We start from the raw sequence: 21,513 nt of genomic DNA, 5'->3' as shown, positions 1-21,513 counted from the left end.
TCCTGAGAGCTGTAACAGCTTCCACTCAGTGCTGTCAGTGGCTATGCCTCACGGGCCTGAGAGCAACTCCGAGGGCCGCATCCTCTTGAGAGTTTCTGGTGCTCAAGGGCAAGAGTGGGACAGCCTGTAACTGCAAGAAGGGGGAGCTCATAAAGGGATAGTCTCTGTTTATCTCTGGGACTGTGTCCATCTTTCAGCCAAATGGAGCTGCGACGAGACCTGCTAGGTGGCTGCTCTGACGTTCTCCTTCACGGGAGCTGACATAAGGGCCTGTTGCCTCCAAACCCACACTAAGTCCCTGGGGGCCTGTCACAAGCAGCAATTTCATTTTAATTCATTATTCAACATTTACACAAGCTTAGGTTCATTTGGTATATGTAATAGCTAGCAAGCCAAGTTTCTTTTATGAAAACGGAGAAGCCAAACACAGAGTAATTACTCTGGAGAGGGGGAAAACCACCCTCGGTCAAATAGAGCCACTCTAAATATTGACACTGTGTACTTTCTGTCTGGTTAACCGTTTGGATCCCTCTGGCCTTCACATCTAATTCTGTCTCTGCAAGAGAAACTGCATGCAGGAGGGGACGGGATTAGGTGCAGGAAGATAACAGGGGAGGTTGAAAGTCTGAGCGATAGCCTAGGAGGCAAGAATGGGAGGGTTGGTGTGGTGAGTGGGGAAAAGGAATGTAAGCCACATTCACAGGTTACAGTGATCATAGCCAGCGTCGCTGGTACTGTCAGCCCTGTGCTAAGTGCTTTAGATGTGTTAGCTTATTTACTTACTGCTCACAACAGTCTTCTGGGAAGGTGTACGAAGCCCATCACCGCTGCAGTCAACGAGCAGACCACGCAGTTACGGCTAACGGAGTGGAGGTCTTTGAGTCCCAGGAAACCATCTTTCAATGTCCCTTCCCTCAGGATGTCTCTATCATCCCACCTCCTCCAGTGAGTCTCTGTTGACATTTGCTTTGCATCCTTTTTCCCCCTCAAAACAATTACATTGAGGATCTTTTTGTGTCAAGAATGTTCATGTGAGCCCTGGTTGCTTTGGCTCAATTGTTAGAGCATCAGCCGGCCGACTGACAGGTCATGCATGAGTTCCATTCATAGTCAAGGGCACGTACCTCGGTTGCAGGCTCGATTTCCGGCCTTGGTTGGGGCACGTGCCAGAGGTCACCAATCAAAGTGTCTCTCTCACATCATTGTTTGTCCCTCTTTGTCTCTCCCCCTCGCTTACACTCTCTCTAAGAATCAATGGAAAAATAACTTCAGGTGAGGATTAAAAAAAAAAAAAAAGAATGTTTATGTAAGAACCTGGACCTCTAGCTGAGCCAAAGTAGAAGGACAGCATTCCTGTCCCCAAGGCAGGAGCACCTTCCTGATTCTAGAGAGGCAATGACTTTGGGTGAAAACAGTCACAGGTTTTCAAAAACAATCAGTTCTTCCTCTTTCTTCCTCTTTTTGTTTAAAGAAATCAGACCTCAAGGGCACATCAAAGTAGAAAGAGAATCCCAAAACTTTTATTACAAGAAAAAGCTTGGCTATCACATGCTCCCATCTCTTCTCTCCCATCTCTACCAGTGAAGAAACAGGCTCAGAAATGAGGAAAAGCACATCTGAGTTCACAAAACCAGTTAGCCTTAAACCTAATCTGTGTCCTATGCTCCACCAGGCTGCTAACTGGCTACTCTCAGAAGGCCAATGGAACTGGAAAGCCAAAATAATTTGAGTCTCAAAACTCAGTAATTAATTACTGGAATCTCATCCTGAGCAAGAACCTGAAACTATGTATGCACTCACCCCCACACAGATGTGAAAATCCAGCCAGCAAACTCAAAGGTGAGGCACTGTTTGCTCACTACTGCGCGGAGCCTCCCTCTGGCCCCTCGTTCTGAGTTCCAGGGGTACCTGCAGCCATGCTTCACTAGTCTGTAGAGCTGTAGACCCCCAGGCACGCAGGGCTGTTGAAATGTGTGACATTGATAAGGGAGAGAAGGTTGTTTGTTTTTTTCCTTTCAGTAGTATAAAATTTTACTAGGAGCTATACACGGTTATTATCCAAATTAAGAAGATAAAGGTAACGGAATAAAATTTAAGGATATCTAAAATCTCACCACCCAGAGATAATCAATGTCAATATTTTGTCTATCCTCCTCGGTATTTTTCTATGGATGCGTGTGTGTGTGTGTGTGTGTGTGTGTGTGTGTGTGTGTGTGTTTCTGTGCTTAAATATATTTCTTCTTACAAAAAGAAGATAGTAACCCTGGCCAGGTAGCTCAGATGGTCAGAGGGTCATCCCATCCACCAAAAAATTATGGATTTGATACCAGGTCAGGGCACATAGCTAGGTTGCAGGTTTGATACCCCATTGGGGTGCATATGGGAGACAACCAATCAGTGTTTCTCTCTCATCTCTCTCTCTCTTCTTCTCTCTACCTTTTTAAAAAAAATATATTTTATTGATTTTTTTACAGAGAGGAAGGGAGAGGGATAGAGAGTTAGAAACATCGATGAGAGAGAAATATCCATCAGCTGCCTCCTGCACACCTCCTACTGGGGATGTGCCCGCAACCAAGGTACATGCCCTTGACCGGGATCGAACCTGGGACCCTTCAGTCCGCAGGCCTATGCTCTATCCACTGAGCCAAACCGGTTAGGGCTTCTCCCTACCTTTTTATCTAAAATCAGTAAGGAAACATAACCTCAGGTGAGGATTTTAAAAAAGATATTTACTGTTAATAATATGTCTTTAATAATAATAATAGCAAATTTCTCCTCAAAATAGGTTCTATAACCCATTTCGATGGATGCAGAGCATTTTATGATTATGTATTCACTTAATTACCTTAGCAAGCAAGCATTTATTGAGTACTTATTTTGCCCCAAGGACTATGCTACATATTAGAGATACAGAGGTGACTAAGACAGTCAGAATGTCTGCCCCATGGAGTTACATTACTACCCAGCACCCCAGTCTGCTTCCCAGTGCAAGTCAATGTTCTTAAGATGGAACTTTTAGGTCTCTGGAGCAGGGCAACAACTGGCCCCCTAGATGCTGTGGTGGCAGTCTCAGGTAATAGTTACCAAAGGCAAGGAGATCCTTAGAAATGGTTTCCAGAGAACAGAAAATATTCTCATATTCCCACTTCCCTTGCCTTCTGATCCTACTTTTACTGTAGAGTCTAATGTATATTAAGTGCCTAACAAATTCTTGTAGATTGATTGCATGCCAATTATTATTATTTGATATATGAATCTATTTTTTAAGCGTTTGTTATAAAATAATTTACTCCCCAGCAAGTTAATGTTAGCAAGCAGAGAACACTGTGCAGAGGTCACCTTGCCATATTCTTTGTACTTCACTGGTCTGTTCAATATTGAACTCTACTGGTCTATACTATGCTAAGCTAAAACTAATACCATGTGAATAGCTCATCATATAATTGCTATACTTTGTCCTACGGGTGAGTCTAAAACATTTTTTTATTCACTGCCCTATGTTGGTGAAAGAGCATTAGCCCCCTTTAAACATGGAGAAAGTTAAGAGCATTAGCCCCCCTTTAAACATGGAGAAAGTCAAGCCCAGAAATGTTAGGTAACCTACTGAATATCCCAAATCACACTGTTGGAACCTGAGCCAGAATACAGGCCATGGCTTTGCTTATTACTTTTGCTACAGAGCATCAGTAACAAAGTAATTAAATTTGCATAAAATTAAAGCTAAAGTGGAGAAGTAGATGGCAGCAGAACATCCTCAGTCTGCAGAAAGAGTTAAGAATCATAGGAAAGTGGGTTTCAATCTCAGCTCCATTTACAAATTTCTCAACTTCTTAGACTCAGTAGAGATGAGCAGAGTTGTGGTGCATAGTAAAGATAATATATATAAAAGCACCTTACCAAGGACTGGTACATAATAATGATCAATAAGAAGATGATATTGTTGATAGCATCCTTATCATTATCACTATTACTAGAGGCCTGGTGCATGAAATTCATGCACAGGGGGGAGGGGATGGGGGGAACAGGGAGAGGGGTCCCTCAGCCTGGCCTGCACCTTCTCTAATCCAGGACCCCTCAGGGGATGTCTGACTGTCGGTTTAGGTCTGATCCCAGGGACTGGGCCTAAACCGGCAGTCAGACATTCCTCTTGCAATCCGGGACCACTGGCTACTAACCGCTTACCTGCCTGACTGCCTGATTGCCCCTAACTACTCTATCTGCCTGCCTGATTGCCCCTAACTGCCCTGCCCTGCCGGCCCAGTCACCCCTAACTGCCCTCCCCTGCCAGCCTGGTTGCCCCTAACTGCCTCTGCCTCGGCCCCTGCCACCGTGGCTTTGTCCGGAAGGATGTCTGGATGGATGCCCAGTCTAATTAGCATATTACCCTTTTATTAGTATAGATTATTATCTGCTGTAAGGGGAAGATGCTTGCTTTCCCAATTTCTTATTAGAATATGCATAAGCTGAGCAAGTTTGGTACTGCTCGTCCGTCTGCCACGGGGCTCTGTTTACATCTTGAATTACTCAAATTAAATGTAAAAACAGCTTCACAGCATCTTAAAGTGCTCATTACTTTAATTCAAACAGCACAGAGTTCCCCTCAAAATAGATGACTCTGTCCATCTGTTTATTTCCCTCTGCTGCACTGATTTCCTGCTTTTCTGGAGCTGGTGAGAAACACTTCAAAGACAGCTGATGTAAACTATGAGGGGAAGTCTCCAGCTCACATCACTGGGCTCTGGAGGGCCCAACAGCCTGGAAGGAATAGGCGTCCACACACTCTCCAGTCCGTGCAGAGCGTGCTGTCCACAGTTCACAGGCTCTGCCCCTCCAGAGATCTGCTTAAAGGCAGGATGCATTTGGATGCTAGTTTTTCCATTCCTGATGTCAATAATTTTCTTATTTTCAGTCATATATATTTTCACACATGTTTAAAGTTTGTCATTATTTGTCCAAAGTTCTGTCATTATTTGTCCAAACATATTTGATTTAACTGTTTGATAAATGACGGGTTGATCCCTTTAAATATTTAGACTTATTATATTTCTGCCTCCATTTATATTTTTGCCCCAGGACTAGAAGGGAAGGGCCTATTTCTAGCTTCTGGTGACCACAGTGATTGTATGGATCCATGTGTCTAATGGGGCAAGGGTTGGGCTGACTAGGAAAACCGGGAGGCTCTGACAAAGTAATTGCTTCTTTTATGATTTTATATAGAATTGATCTTTCTATTCTTGATTATAAATGTCAATCAAATGTTCAGGGTTCTCCGACTGTGAAGCTCATAAGCACTGCAATGCTCTTGGAATTTTAGGCAACCTTGAATTCAGTGTCATTCTGGATAATTCTTAAACAGTTTTAATAACAGGCAGATTTTCCCATTTACATTTGAACAATAATTACAAAAATCTTACCATTTTTATAAGCAGCTTGTTTTTATTTTTTATGTGCCACCATAGTCCATATTATATGCATTACTAAAATTATTAAAATTTTAAAGTCTAACCTAGTTAGAATTTTTATATTCTATTTTGGTATAAGTAATTTTTTCTGCGTTGTCACAGAATCAGCACAAATGACTGCAGAAAATTCATCAGTTTGGTAGCCTGTATTTTATATAATCATTTTTCTATTGCAAGTTTTAGTGTGTCCAATTGTTTGCTGTTAAACAATGTTGCAGTGTATTATTCTCCCTCTTCCTGACTGGCCCTATTTTGGGGCTTACTTAGTAGAACTAGTAGTGATGGTAGTAGAAGAAGCAGCATTCCCCAATCCATTATCGAGAACCCTTGGGACAATTATGTTTTGGAATTCAGAATCAATTAGATTTTAGAAAGGTTACATGGTGAGTTTGCTGTGTATCATGTAAAACTCCCAGCAGTGTCTGAAAGCAACAGCCCATAATCAATCCCATTGATATTTCAGCAGTGACATACATGAATATTCACACTAAGCAGTAGAAATAAAGACTATAAATATCCCCTCATTAGCTTAGGTTGGGTTTTGCTATCAAATGAGATCATATCAGGTCAGTTATTGATGCCATATGAGTTATGGAAAAACTTTTCAGCATTTTTTGAATTTGGAACTGAAAATAAGATATTGAGGACTAATATAAACTATAATTAATATGAACTTCCATGAGTTTATTATTATAACCAGAATTAATTATTAAGGGTCAGGCAGTATATATGAAGCTCTTTAAACAGCATAGATTTCAGTTTTACTTTATTTGAAAACCTTTTTCTTTTAATAAGGTTACAACTACATGAATGTAATTTTTGGTCTCTATGCTGTCATATCATCTTATTTATAATTACTGGTTGTATTTACTAAGTTTCTCTATTTGAGGTGTCCTGTTAGTTTTTTCAAAAAAAATCTACTATTCCAGAAGGTCTGTATTTTTATTTTAATAGTTACATTTGTCTTAATATTTTTATGGTGTTCTGAATTCCCTCTTTACTTATTTACTCTTGTCCTCAGTTTAAATACCATCCTTTAACTCTCATCTATTACCCATACAACAGTCAATTATCTTACTCTAAATTCTCCTTTTTTTCTCCTTTTTATTACTCTCTAGTTGCATTCTTTCTATTCTATCAAAACATATGATGCTTATATATTAATAATATAATATATTATATATTATTTTAAAAATAATATATTATATATTATTTTAAAAATGGGTGGCACTGCCCTGGCCGATGTGGCTCACTGGTTGAGCATTGTCCCATGAACCAAGAGGTTGCAAATTTGATTGCCAGCATGGCACATACTCAGTTTGTGGGCTCAGTCTCCTGTAGGGGGCATACAAGGAGGTTCTCTCTCATCGATCTCTCTCTCTCTCTCTCTCTCTCTCTCTCTCGCTCTCTCTCTCTTCCTTCCTCTCTCTCTAAAAGCAATAAAAACATATTTAAGAAAGAAATAAATAAAAATGGGTGGCAGACTGAATTTGGACTCTGGGCTATACTTTTGACCCCTGCTCTAAATCCACAGGAATGGAACATGTGTCCAATATTCTCTGAGTTCTGGCACATTCAAAACAATTTCTTATGGACTTGATAGTTGGAGGGCAGTAAAGTTGGGTACAATAGCCTTTGTCTGTACTTTCTTCCTCAAGTTTATTGAAAATACTGGTTCATTGTTGTTTTGTAGTATATCATTTTGGAAAATGTGATGCCATTCTGATCCTTTTGCCTTTATAATGTATTTTATATTTTTGTCTGGAGGCTTTATGGCATTTTTTTTATCTATAAGGTCTAATGGTTTTACCAGGATATTTCTCAGATATATAAGTTATTCTCTGCAGTATTCAGGTCTTCTTTTACTTAGGGAAAATTTTCTTGGATTTTATTAATAACTAGAGGCTCGGTGCATGAAAATTCATGCACTGGAGGGGCGGTCCCTCAACACGACCTGGCTCCTCTCACAGTCTGGGTCCATCAAGGGTGGGAGGTGACCTAGCGATCAGGGAAAGGTGACACCCCCATCACACCTCTGCTGCTGCCACTGCTGGCAACGCAAGCCTCGGCTGGCCCTGGTTACCTGAGCCTCGGGTGGCCCTGGGCAGCTGGGCAGCCACCATCTGAGGCTTGCCTGCGTCTCTGGCTGGCCCTGGCCAGCTGGGGGGCTGAGGGACTCTGGAGGCAGGCAGGGCTGAGGGGACTGGGTGCCACTATCTTGTAGCTGTGGGTGCCTCCATCTTTGAGGGCGTGACATTCAATTAGCATATTCCCTCCTTATTGGCTGTGGGTGCCACCATCTTTGCAATGGTGTGAGGGTCAGTTAGCATATCCCCTCTTTATTAGATAGGATTATTACATTGGATTCATTGTTTCAAGTTTCTTCTTTAGGGCCACCAGTTATACTTAAGTTCAATCTTCTTTGTCAGACTTCCATTTCAACCACTTTCTTTCTGACCTGTTTTATTTTTTCTTTATCTTATTTTAATTATCTTGGATGTTTATCTGCATACTTCAGTACCCTTTATTAAGTTTTTACTTCCAGTGTCATTTTTGTCTTTTTCTTCTATTTTTCTAGAATTCTATCAACTCATGTTTCATTCCTCCTTTTTTCTCTGTTATTAGTTTTTGTATTTCTGATTAGAGGTGTTTTTTTTTTTCTTTTTGCACATTCCCAAATCTTGTTTGAGGCTATATAATTCCATTTAGAATGCTGTGTTAAAGTTTTCTTCAGTTTCATGTCACATTTGTGAGGGAAGAATTTTCATCAGAAGTAAATTTTTATTCAGATCTTCTTTTTGCACTACTCTGTATATACATGGTATGTTTTCATTAGTCCTATTCATTTATGGATATTTATTAGTCCTATTCATTCTTCTGTCAGGTATGTTCTCTTTGGGTCAGGTCCTTTTAATGATGATTTTATTAGTGGGCAGAGGTGGGGTTTATTTTTTCTTTATCTTATTTTAATTATCTTGGATGTTTATCTGCATACTGCAGTACCCTTTATTAAGTTTTTACTTCCAGTGTCATTTTTGTCTTTTTCTTCTATTTTTCTAGAATTCTATCAACTCATGTTTCATTCCTCCTTTTTTCTCTGTTATTAGTTTTTGTATTTCTGATTAGAGGTGTTTTTTTTTTCTTTTTGCACATTCCCAAATCTTGTTTGAGGATATATAATTCCATTTAGAATGCTGTGTTAAAGTTTTCTTCAGTTTCATGTCACATTTGTGAGGGAAGAATTTTCATCAGAAGTAAATTTTTATTCAGATCTTCTTTTTGCACTACTCTGTATATACATGGTATGTTTTCATTAGTCCTATTCATTTATGGATATTTATTAGTCCTATTCATTCTTCTGTCAGGTATGTTCTCTTTGGGTCAGGTCCTTTTAATGATGATTTTATTAGTGGGCAGAGGTGGGGTTTATTTTTTCTTTATCTTATTTTAATTATCTTGGATGTTTATCTGCATACTTCAGTACCCTTTATTAAGTTTTTACTTCCAGTGTCATTTTTGTCTTTTTCTTCTATTTTTCTAGAATTCTATCAACTCATGTTTCATTCCTCCTTTTTTCTCTGTTATTAGTTTTTGTATTTCTGATTAGAGGTGTTTTTTTTTTTCTTTTTGCACATTCCCAAATCTTGTTTGAGGATATATAATTCCATTTAGAATGCTGTGTTAAAGTTTTCTTCAGTTTCATGTCACATTTGTGAGGGAAGAATTTTCATCAGAAGTAAATTTTTATTCAGATCTTCTTTTTGCACTACTCTGTATATACATGGTATGTTTTCATTAGTCCTATTCATTTATGGATATTTATTAGTCCTATTCATTCTTCTGTCAGGTATGTTCTCTTTGGGTCAGGTCCTTTTAATGATGATTTTATTAGTGGGCAGAGGTGGGGCAAGATTTTCATGTTTTGTTTCTCTTTCACTTCTTTAAAATCCTTAATATTCTTCTCATTTCCTTTTTTTCTCTTCACTGCATCATTCCCAAGGGAAACAACCTTTTGTATCTTTATCTGATTCTTCCCAGAAGCAACCCTTCTCTAAGCTGACACTTCTGGGCCTGCACACTCTTACGCCCCTTCCCTATGGCCAGGACAGTGAACAACCAAGTCTGATCTGTGTTCAGTATTTTGACATTTACTGTTGTACTTTCTCTTTCTGCAGGTGATTTTGTCACAGCTCCCTTTAAGTCACACACTCTCCTCTGTTGTTGTTTTTTTAACCGAGTCTTTTCAGACTCTATTCTCCCATTCTCTGCACCTACAGACTTGCAGCAGTGATGGGCAGCAAGATCACTGTTGGAATTTATTTCTTTATTTTTATACTCATTGGTAATTTAAAGGTTGTAGAGTTCTTTTTATCATAATACAGAAGATATGTTTCTGTGTACTTTTCTTTATTCTGTTTGTTGATTTTATGTTTTGAGGGGAAGAGGAAAAGGAAGATTTACAATCAAGCATCTACCATTGTTCAGCAAACCTAGATGTCCCACCTATTCATTATGATAATTTTGAAAGTATATCAAAATTTCTTGTTGATTCAACAATGAAGCCTAGTAAGGTTTATTCCACATCTCTGGGGTGCATAGTTACATTATGGAGAGTGACTTAAATATTCATTTCCAATGCTATGAAATACCTACTAGCTAACCCTGTTTTTCTTTTGATAAAAGTTTCTGGCATGAGTTAACATAAATTCTTTCATAATTTAATGAGGTATAATACCACGCAGTTATTGTTTGCTTCTGCTTCTGAATTATAATACATTATTATTATATAACTTACTAACCAGATAAAGACCTGTCATATTTTGGTACTTGAATACATTTGTGCAAATCACAAAATCTCAGAGTATTAGCTCAGCAATTCAGATGCAGAGCAAATAATTTGATGGGGTTGCCTCAAGGCTCCAGGCTCCATATTTCTTCTCCCTATGCTTCACCAAGAATTAATGGTATTAACGGTTAATGTTCTCTATTTCTCATATTAATTATATTAAATACACCTGTTATACTAAATGTATGGCCAGAAGAAGAGGCACATTAAATTATTATAATCAATTAACAGTTCAATCCCCAAGCAAAGTCCTCAGAAAATGAGACACAGGATCAGTAAGGCTATTCTGTTAAAAGGGAGGCATTGAAGAAACTAAAAACAGCAGTGAAACAACAACAGCAAAATTAATAGCAGCAGCAGCAATAGTATTGGCTAACATGCAGTAAACACTGACTCTACTAAGCCAGGGCATTCTACTAATCTATTTACAGAATTCCATCTTCTTGATAATCCTTTGAGGTAGTTTGTACCATTATTTCTATTTTACATATATGGAAACAACTTTAAAAATCTAAGTCACTTTTCTAAGATACAAAAGGAATTCATATTGGTGGGTATAAATTACCTCATTTAATCATTATAATAATCTTACAAGAAATTTACTGTGATTATTCTGATATTACAAATAAGAAAATGTAAACTCAGATAATAAAGTGTCCAACTTTAGAAACTTTATTATCAGTTAAAAACAAAACAAAGCAAGTAACTCACATAGAAGTTAAAAAAAAACTAAGTCACCCATATTTCTACTATCTTATAGTTACTACTGTCAATATTTTGCTGTATCCCCTTTCAGTAAATATATAAATACATACATGGGATCATACAAAAAGAACTGTTTATGAACTGTTTTAGTAACTATTTGAAAATTCCTAATGTGCATGTTTCATTCCTCTATTGTTGATTACTTAGGTTGTTCCTTTTTTTATTTGTTTGTTTATTTATAAGTAATGCTGTAATGAATATTTAGGACAATATTTTTGCACATGTCTAGTTAACTCCACTGGATTTCATTCTCAAAGTTCACTTCTGATTTAAAAAGTATTGCAGCTTTAAGAGGTTTAATACTTAAAATTAAAATATATTTCTAATTATCTAGCATGTTCCAGATCAGAATAATGCTGCATTTCATCATAGTTTTGAATGTCACTCAATATATTGCAATGTGTTATCACAGTACTCTATGCACACTTGCACCTTCATACTCCAATGCATAACACTGGCTAATAATATTTTTACTGAAATGATTTTAAAAGACCTGTCATTGAAAAATTAGATAAACATTTCTGTAGATCAGAAACACTCAAAGGCAAATGGGAGCTGAAACCTTGGTTCTACTGGACTTCCAGAATAGAAGCAGACAAAGGCAGCCCAACAGGTCATTCCAAGAGAATGTGATCAAACACATCTATTCATGGTGACAATCATATTTAGACTCACTTTGTGAGAAGTTATACAGTAGGGTTCTCCCAGTGAAGAAAGGCTGAAAATGTTTCAATTGTTTCCTGGATCTGCTGAATGGCTAGGTAATTAAAGATATAGTCCCATGAGACAAGAGTTAAAGGGCTCCTAATATGAGACCTGTTTCTGAACTAGGGACTCTGCTCTGGTGCCCAGATGAAGACAACCAAAACACATCCAGTTGAGAATGTCAAATGCTGAGAAAAAAATATAACAAAACTCCAATACGAAATGAACTTGCATATCAAATGTCAAAGTTAATGCAGAAAATTGAGGTATAAAAGATACCTCATCAACCAAAAACATTCCACTTTAAGGAAATGGATATAATAGGAGATTCATAAAGTAATTTTAAAATAAATGTATTTAACATTATTTAATGAGATTAAGGAAGAACAGAGGATTATTAAAGAAACCAACTAGATGTATATATCCTAAAAATGAAAAATATGGCTATGGAATTGGAGAACTTGCAGGCATAATAAACACCACACTGACTGACACAATTGAAAAGAGAATTAATCACGAAAATGATTAATGCTGAGGAATTTATTCAGATTGCAAAATGGGAAGATAAAAGAAAAAATATGAAACCGAACTTAGGAATCACTGATAACAGAAGGGGAAGCTATAATATATAATAGAAGTTCAAGAAAGAAAGGATGGGATCATAGAAAGGCAGTGTTAAGGAGATGTTAACTGATGATTTTCAGAATTAAAGAAAAACTTCAATTATCAGATAGATTTTTTTAAAAGCACTGAAATGCACTCAGGAAAAATAAAAATGTGATGGACACATCACAAACTGATGAGCACCAAGTGTTCTGTTAAGGAATATTTACAAGGTTACTTGCTTTATTTTAACCTTGTTCCTTAGCTTTGTTCCTTTTGAAACAGTTATCCTATATAATAAAGAGGTAATATGCAAATTGACCATCATTCCAACACACAAGATGGCCAGCAGGGGAGAGCAGTTGTGGGCTATCAGACCTGCAGGGGAGGGCAGTTGGGAGGGACCAGGCCTGCAAGACAGGGCAGTTGGGGGTGATCAGGCCTGCAGGGGAGGGCAGTTAGGGGTGACCAGGCTGGCAGGGGAGGGAAGTTAGGGGCAACCAGGCCTGCAGGGGAGGGCATTTAGGGGTGAACAGGCCAACAGGGGAGGGAAGTTAGGGGCAATTGGGCCAGCAGGGGAGTAGTTAGGTGTCGAGAAGGCTGGCAGGGGATTGGTTAGAGGGTGATCAGGCTGGCAAGCAGAAGCGGTTAGGGGCAATCAGGCAGGCAGGGAAGCGAGCAGTTGGGAGCCAGCAGTCCTGAATTGTGAGAGGGATCCCAGATTAGAGAGGGTGCAGGCTGGGCTGAGGGACACACACACACACACACACACACACACACACACACACACACCATGCATGAATTTTGTGCACCGGGCCTCTAGTTAAGTATAAATGGCTAAATAATGGGGAAAATGTCTTGTGATATAGAACAGTGAACTATAACACATGAGTTTTTCCATATGAAACTGCAAGGACTTTGATATATAGCTCAATTTCTCCAGCTTCTGGCCATCAAGTACTACTTAAAGGTTATACTTCAGACATAGAAACAACCAATTTTAGGTTAATTTTTAAAAGATGTTTTCATAAATTTTATAATATACTAGAGGCCCGGTGCATGAATTCGTGCACTGGTGGGGTCCATCAGGCCCACCCCATGGGGGCCATTGGGGGTGGGTCGGCCGGGGTGGAGGGCTGATTGGGGGCAGGGCTGGCCAGGGCAAGGGTTGGTTTGCCAGCCAGCCCCCCCCCCCCCTCCTGATTGGGGTGGGAGGGCCTGCTGGGGGCAGGGCCGGCCAGACTAAGGGGCCACAGATATTTTGGTGATTCTGCTGTTCAGTCTATTTGCATATTGCCCTTTTATTACATAGTATCATTAGCATTTTTTAAACCAGAGCATTAATGATACTTCCAGTGAACATTTGCCTTATCTACTGGCAAAGCTGCTCTAGCCACAGCTCACTCCATTCCCAAGATTCTAAAGGCAATCTGCTGGCAGGAAGTCCACCACTGAGGAATGCCCATGTGTTGTGTCAACTGACAAGGAGAGGACCCCCACTGGCTGGAATGGACCCATGGAGACTTGGATGAAGGAGAGTTGCCACCTTTCAAGTGGACTTCAACTGGAAGAGGAAAGGCAAGGGAACCAGAAAATACATTTGCCAATCTTCTCCCATCTTGGTCCCCTCTATCTCCCCTGCTCGGGATTGTTCTGAAACACAAAAGTTTCATATGGCCTCAGTAATGATACCTCTTTAGGAGTGAACAACTGAGCTGTATTGGTAATGCATTTGCTTGTATTTGATCTCTTTCCTTCCTTTAATTAATTCCCCCTTTCCCTCACTCTTAAGTCCCTGAAATGGCACTACCCAACGAAGTGTTAGCAGATAATCTTTTGTCTTGGACTCTTTTCTAGGGAACCTGGGCTAAAAACTGTATTAATATCTGACAGATAACTTGAGCCATAAGCCATGTTCTGTATCCAGCCAATTTCTCCTCTTTTTATTCACTATATCTAAAAATCCAAATTTACAGTCACAGGTTGTCAGGAATGGCAGCAAGTTTGTGGTGGTTCTGACAAATGGTTCTGTATTGAATACAGACATAGAAATTATGAAGAGATTTCCTACTGAAGACTACTTTCATCATTCAGTCAGATACTAAATCAATGAGTATATCACATTCAAAAGCCAGAGGTTGAATATTTCAACTTGAGAGATGACAGCAAATGGATTCCCAATTTTACTCTTATTGTATTTGATTTTGGAAAGTATTTCTGCATGTCCTTATGGTTCTCATTCTCTGGTTAGTGTAGAAAATCAGTAATAGAATATGTCAAATTCTTGGTGGTTATGTTATTTGTATCACACTCTGGCCTTTGTAAGTCATCCTAACCTTTGTCCTTGATATTAAAATAATATTTTTTAAAAATTTAACTAATAGGTTTATCTTATTTTAAAGCCTTAAATTATTGCAAAGAAACACCATATTACTAAACACTTAAAATCATAAGAATGGTCTTTACGAGGATTATAAGAACCATAATTTTATTAGACACATTTTAAGACTTTATTATTAAAATTCCCCAACATACAGAAACATCGAAAGAATTGTGCTGTGAATAATTATGTATTACCTACATTCTACAGTTAACATTTTCTTTATCATATGACTTTCTATCTATCCATATTTTTATTCATCCATCAATTCATCTCATTTTAGATATATTTCAAGATAAATTGCTGTATGTATATTGTTAACTAGAGTTGAAAATTTTTATAGTTTTTTGTAAAAATAAAATTAATTAAATATAATGAATGCACTAATCTTAAGTGTACTGTTCTATTAGTTTTGCTAAATCTAAACATTTATGTTATCCAAACACCTACTGTTATGTAGAAATGTACCATCAACTCTAGGAAATTCCTTCATGTGACAATCCGATTCTTATTTTTTAAAAGATAGATTCATTTTGCCTGTTCTAGAGTTTCATGTAAGTGGAATCATAGAGTATGCACTATGTACTATTTTATGTAATAACTTTTTTCACTCCACATAATGTTTTAAAGATCAATCCAATCCATTGGATGAATGAATAGTTCATTCTTTTTTATTGCTGTGCTTTATAACATTATACAAATATACAGTTTATTTAGCCATTCTCCTATTGATGGACACCTGAGCCATTTTCAATTTGGGGTTATTATGAATAAAACTACCATGAACATTTTTGTATAAGGTGTGTTTTTTTTTTGTAGATATGTTTTTATTTTTCTTGGGTAAATACCCAGGAGTGAAATTTCTGGGCATAAGGTCAGTGTATATTTACTTTTATTAAAAAAAATGCTGGACCATTTTCCCAAAATGATTAAAGCATTTTATAGGACATCAACAATACATGAGAATTTTCATTGCTTCATAGCCTTGCCAACATTTGGTATTGTTAATCTTTTTAGTTTTAGTCATGTTAATGGGTATGCAGTTGTATCTCATTATGGCCATAATTTCTATTTATCTGATGATGTTGAGCACATTTTCATGAGCTCATTAGCCATTTGTATATCTTCCTCTATAGAAAATTTGTTCAAATATTTTTACTTATTTCATATTGAGTAAATTGTACTTTTTATTATTAAGTTAGAGAAGTTCTTTATGTATTCTGAAAGAAAATTTCTGTCAGATTTATATTTGTAAATATTTTATCCTAGTCTATCTTGTATATTTATTTTCTTAATAGTATCTATTGATTAACACAAGTTTTTTTTACTGCAATGAAATCTAATGTATCATTTTTTTTCTTTTATAGTTATTGTATGTTGTGACCAAGGAACATTTTGTCTACCCCCAAGTCATCAAAGATACTATTTTATATTTTTTACTGTAAGTTTTAAGGTTTATCTTTTATATTAAGCTTTTTATCTACCTTGAATTAATTTTGGGATACTATATAAGGGAGGGGTAGAGATTAATTTTTTATATATGGGTATCTATTTTTATCATCATTTGTGTAAATCTTTGTATTCTCTATTGGATTAATTTGGTACCTTTTGTGAAAAATCAGTTGAAGTTCCCTGTAGAACACTCCACCCAACAACAGCAAATACACTTTTTCTTTTCTAGTGCACATAGAACATTTTCCATATGTTAGGCCATAAAACTAGTCTCAATATATTTTAAAATGTTGAAATTATACAAAGCATGTCCTTCAACTACAATGGAATAAAATTACAAGTCAATTTTAAAAAGAAAGTTGGAGAATTCACAAACATGTTGAAATTAAACAACACAGTTCTAAATAAACAATGGGTCAGAGAAAAATCTACAAAAAATAGAAAATATTTTGAGATAAACTAAAACAAAAACCCAGTGTACCAACACTTGTGAGAAGCAGTAAAAGCAGTGATGAGAGGGACATTTAAAGCTACAAATGCCTTCATTAAAATAATAAAGATCTCAAATTAATAATTAAACTTTCCACCTTAATGAACCAGAAAAAGAAAGAGCAAGAAAAAAGAATGAAATAATAAAGATTTGAGTGGAGAAAAATAAAATAGAGAATATAAAAACAATACAGAAAATCCCTAGTGTTGGTTCTTAGAAAAGATCAACAAATTGGCCAAACCTTAGCTAGACTGAACAAGAAAGAAAGAAATTACTAAAATCAGGAATTAAAGAGGATATCGTAACTACTGATCTTATAGAAATAAAAAAGATTTAAAGAAATTGTGAATGAATTAGATGATCTAGATAAAAATGGACTAAATCTTAGAAACACACAAACTACCAAAGCTGAATTTAAAAAGCAATAGATAATCTGAATAGAACAATAAGAAGTGAAGAGGTTGACTTAATAATAAAAAAAATTCCAACAAAGAAAAGCCAATGACCAGACAATTTCACTGGTGAATTCAACCAAACATTTAAAGTAGAACAGCAATGCTTCTCAAAATCTTCTAAAAAAATGGAAGAGGGGAGAATACTTTATAACTCATTCTAGGAGACTAGCGTTACCAAAGTCATACAAACACATCAAATGAAAATAAAACTAATGATCATTTTTTCTTATGAATATAGATGGAAAAATCCTCAACAAAATACCAGCAAACCGAATCCAGCAGCATATTAAAATAATTATATACCATGACTATGTGGGATTTATCCCAGGAATTCAAGGTTGGTTCAACACACAAAAATGAATCAATATATTATATTAAGAGAATAAAGAAGAAGGAAAATGATTTTCTGCATCTATCACAATAGATGCAGAAAATCATGTGACAAAATCCAATACACTTTTATGATAACAAACTAAACAGACTTAGAATAGAAAGGAACTTCCTCAATCTAATAAAGGGTATCTATGAAAACCCACAGTAAACATCATACTTAAAGTGAAAAATTTAAAGTTTTTCCACTCACATCATAAATAAGACAAGAACTTCTATTATACTGGAAGTTCTAGCTGAGGCAGTTAGGCAAGTAAAAGAAATAAAAGGCACACATTTTGGAAAGGAAAGAGTAAAATAATCTCTAATTGCAAATAATCTTGTATATAGAAAATCCCAAGGAATCCAGAAAAAAAAAATTAACACTAATAAGTAAATTCAGCAAAGTTGCAGGATACAAGATCAATATAAAATATCAGTTGTATTTCTATATTCTTGCAGTAAACAGAGTAGTCAAGAAAATTCCAATTACAATGCCATCAAGAATAAATTACTTAGAATAAGTTTAACCAAGAAAATAGAATACTTGTGCACTGAAAACTATAAAACATTGATGAAAAAAGTCATGGAAGGCCTAAATAAATGGAATAATATCCCATATTCATGAATTAAAGAGTTAATACTCATTAAATTGCAGTACTCCTCAAATTGAACTATAAATTCAATGCAATCCCTATCAAAATTTCAATGCATTTTTTTTTGCATAAATGGACAGGCTGATTTTTAAAAATTCATATGCAAATGCAAGGACCCCCGTATAGCTAAAATAATCTTGAAAAAGAATATGGGAGAGCTCATTGGAGGATTCATATTTCCTGATTTCAAAATTTACAATAAAGCTACAGTGATCAAGACAGTGAAGAACTGGCAGAAGGATAGATATAAAGATCAAAGCAATAGAAGTGAGAATCCAAAAACAAACACAGACAGCTATGGCCAATTGATTTTTGACAAGGGTGTCAAGATTATTCAGTGTGGGGAAAAATAGTCTTTTCAAGAAATGGCATTCAAACAACTGGAATATCCACATGTAAAAGATGAATTTGGACCCCAAACACACACAAAGTGCAAAAATTATTTTTTTTAATCAGACCTAAGGAGCAAAACTATGAAAGTCTTAGAAGGACACATAGATGTAACTCTTCATGACTTTGGATTAGGCAATGATTTCCTAGGTATGATACTAACAACATAAATAACCACAGGAAGCAAAAGATATGTTGGACTTCATCAAAAATTCAACTTTTGTTCATCAAAGGACACTATCAAGAAAATGAAAACCAAACCAAACCAAAAAAAAAAAAAAACCTGTACAGAATAGGAAAAATCATATATCTGATAAAATTCTAATGTTCAAAATATATAAAGAACTTTTAAAGCTCAGTTGGTGTGGCTCTGTGGTTGAGCACCAACCATGCACCAAGAGGCTGCTGGTTCCATTCCTGGTCAGGGCACATGCCTGGCTTGCAGGCTTGTTCCCCAGTAGGGGCTGTGCAGGAGACAACTAATCAAAGTTCCTCTCTCATCTATCTTTCTATCTCTCTCTCGCTCTCCTTTCCTCTCTCTGGAATCAATGAAAATATTTAAAAAAAAAATTTTTACAACTGAGCAATAAAACTACAAATAACCCAATTTTTAAAAAGTTCAGAGTATTTGAATAGACATTTCTCCAAAGAAGATATACAAATAACAATAGGCACATGAAAATGTGTTCAATATTATTAACCAGTAGGGAAATGCACATCAAAGCTTTAATGAGCCGAAACCAGTTTGGCTCAGTGGATAGAGCGTCGGCCTGCAGACTGTAAGGTCCCAGGTTCGATTCCGGTCAAGGGCATGTACATTGGTTGTGGGCACATCCCCAGTAGGGGCTGTGCAGGAGGCAGCTGATCGATGTTTTTCTCTCATAGATGTTTCTGGCTCTCTATCCCTCTCCCTTCCTCTCTGTAAAAAATCAATATATTTTTTAAAAAAAAGCTTTAATGAGATACCACTTCACATCCACGAGGATAGCTATCAATATAATAATTTTTAATGGAAAATAAGAAGTCTTGGCAAGGATTTGGAGAAATTGAAACCCTTATAAATTTCTGCTTAAAATGGTACATCTGCTGTGAAAAATAGTTTGGCAGGACCCTAAAATGTTAAACTTAGAATTCCCATATGACCTAGGAATTCCTTTCCTTGGTACCCATAGAATTTAAAACATATGCTCATATAAAAAACAAATGTTCTTAGCAGCCTTCTGCATCACATCCAAACAGTGGAAACAACCCAAATGTCCATCAGCAGATAAATGGATTAACAGAATGTGGTATAACTATATAATGGAGTATTATCAGCCATAAAAAAGGAATGAAGAAGTACTAATGAAGAAGTACTAATGAAGAAGTACTAGGAGGATATTACACTAATTGAAAGAAGCCATACACTAAAGTTCACATAGTGTATACTTCCATTTATATGAAATATGCAGAATGGACAAATCCATAGAGACAGAAACTTGATTAGTGATTCCCAGGAGAGAAGGGAACAGGTAGTGAGACCTAACAGGTACAGGTTTTGTTTTGGAATGATGAAAATGTTCTGGAATTTGGTAATGGTGATGGTTGCACAACATTATCAATATAGTAAAAAAAAATACACTTTAAAATTGTACACTCTAAAATGATGAATTCTATGTTATATGAATTTTATCTCAATACAAAAATGATTTTTAAAAGTCAATTGATGACATAAATGCTGGTCAATTTCTGGGCTTTTGAGTCTATCCCACTGGTCTATTTATACCACATTGTCAAGACTCTTGTAGCTTTATTGTGAATTTGGAAGTCAGATGGACTAAGTCTTCTAACTTTTCTTTTTCAAGATTGCTTTGGGTAGTTTGCAATGCTGCTTGCTTTTAAAAACTTGGGTGCATATCTTTCCCTTTAACAGCAAGCATACATCAACATAGAAGAGCATTCTATGGGTATGTTACCCTTTTCTTTTTCTTTATTTTTTTATTAAATTTATTGTAGTGACATTGGTTAATAAAATGATCTAGATTTCAAGTGTACAGTTCTATTATACATCATTTGTATACAAGAGGCCAAGTGCATGAAATTCGTGCATGGGGGGGGGGGTCCCTTCAACCCAGCCTGCACCCTCTCCAATCCGGGACACCTCATGGGATGTCTGACTGCCAGTTTAGGCCCAGGGATCGGCAGTCAGACATCCCAGTTTTAGGCCTAAACTGGCAGGGATCAGGCCTAAACTGGCAGTTGGAGATCCCTCTCATAATCCTGGACTGCTGGCTCCTAATTGCTCACCTGCCTGCCTGCCTGGTCACCCCTAACTGCCACCCCCCGAGCCTGATCGCCCTTCACTGCCTCTGCATGCCAGCCTGATCACCCCTAACTGCTCCCGCTGCCAGCCAGGTTGCCCCCAACTGCCCTCTCCCTGCTGGCCTGGTTGCCCCCAACTTCCCCCCTCTGCCAACCTGGTTGCCCCTAACTGCCCCCCCTGTGCCAGCCTGGTCTCCCTCAACTTCCTCCCTGCTGGCCTGGTCACCCTCAACTGACCCCGCTGGCCCGGTCAACCCTAGTGGCCCCCCTGCCGGCCTGGTCACCTCTTACTGCCCCCCTGCCAGCCTGGTTGCCCCCAACTGACCCCCTCTGCCAGCCTGGTCTCCCCTAACTGCTCCCCCCACTGGCCTGGTCACCCCCAATTTCCCCCCCTGCTGGCCAGGTCACCCCTAAATGCCCCCCACCACCAGCCTGGTTGCCTCTTACTGCCCCCCCCCCACCAGCCTGGTTGCCTCTTACTGCCCCCCCCCCGACCAGCCTGGTTGCCCCCCAAATACCCCCCTGCTGGCCTGGTTGCCCTAAACTGCTCCCCCCCCCCGCTGGCCTAGCTGCCCCCAACTGCCTCCCATGCTGGCCTGGTAGCCCCCAACTGCCACCCCCCCACCGGCCTGGTCGCCC

This window comes from Cnephaeus nilssonii (genome assembly GCF_951640355.1).
Source record: "Cnephaeus nilssonii genome assembly, chromosome: 4".
Taxonomy (NCBI): domain Eukaryota; kingdom Metazoa; phylum Chordata; class Mammalia; order Chiroptera; family Vespertilionidae; genus Cnephaeus; species Cnephaeus nilssonii.
This window is presented reverse-complemented; position numbering follows the sequence as displayed.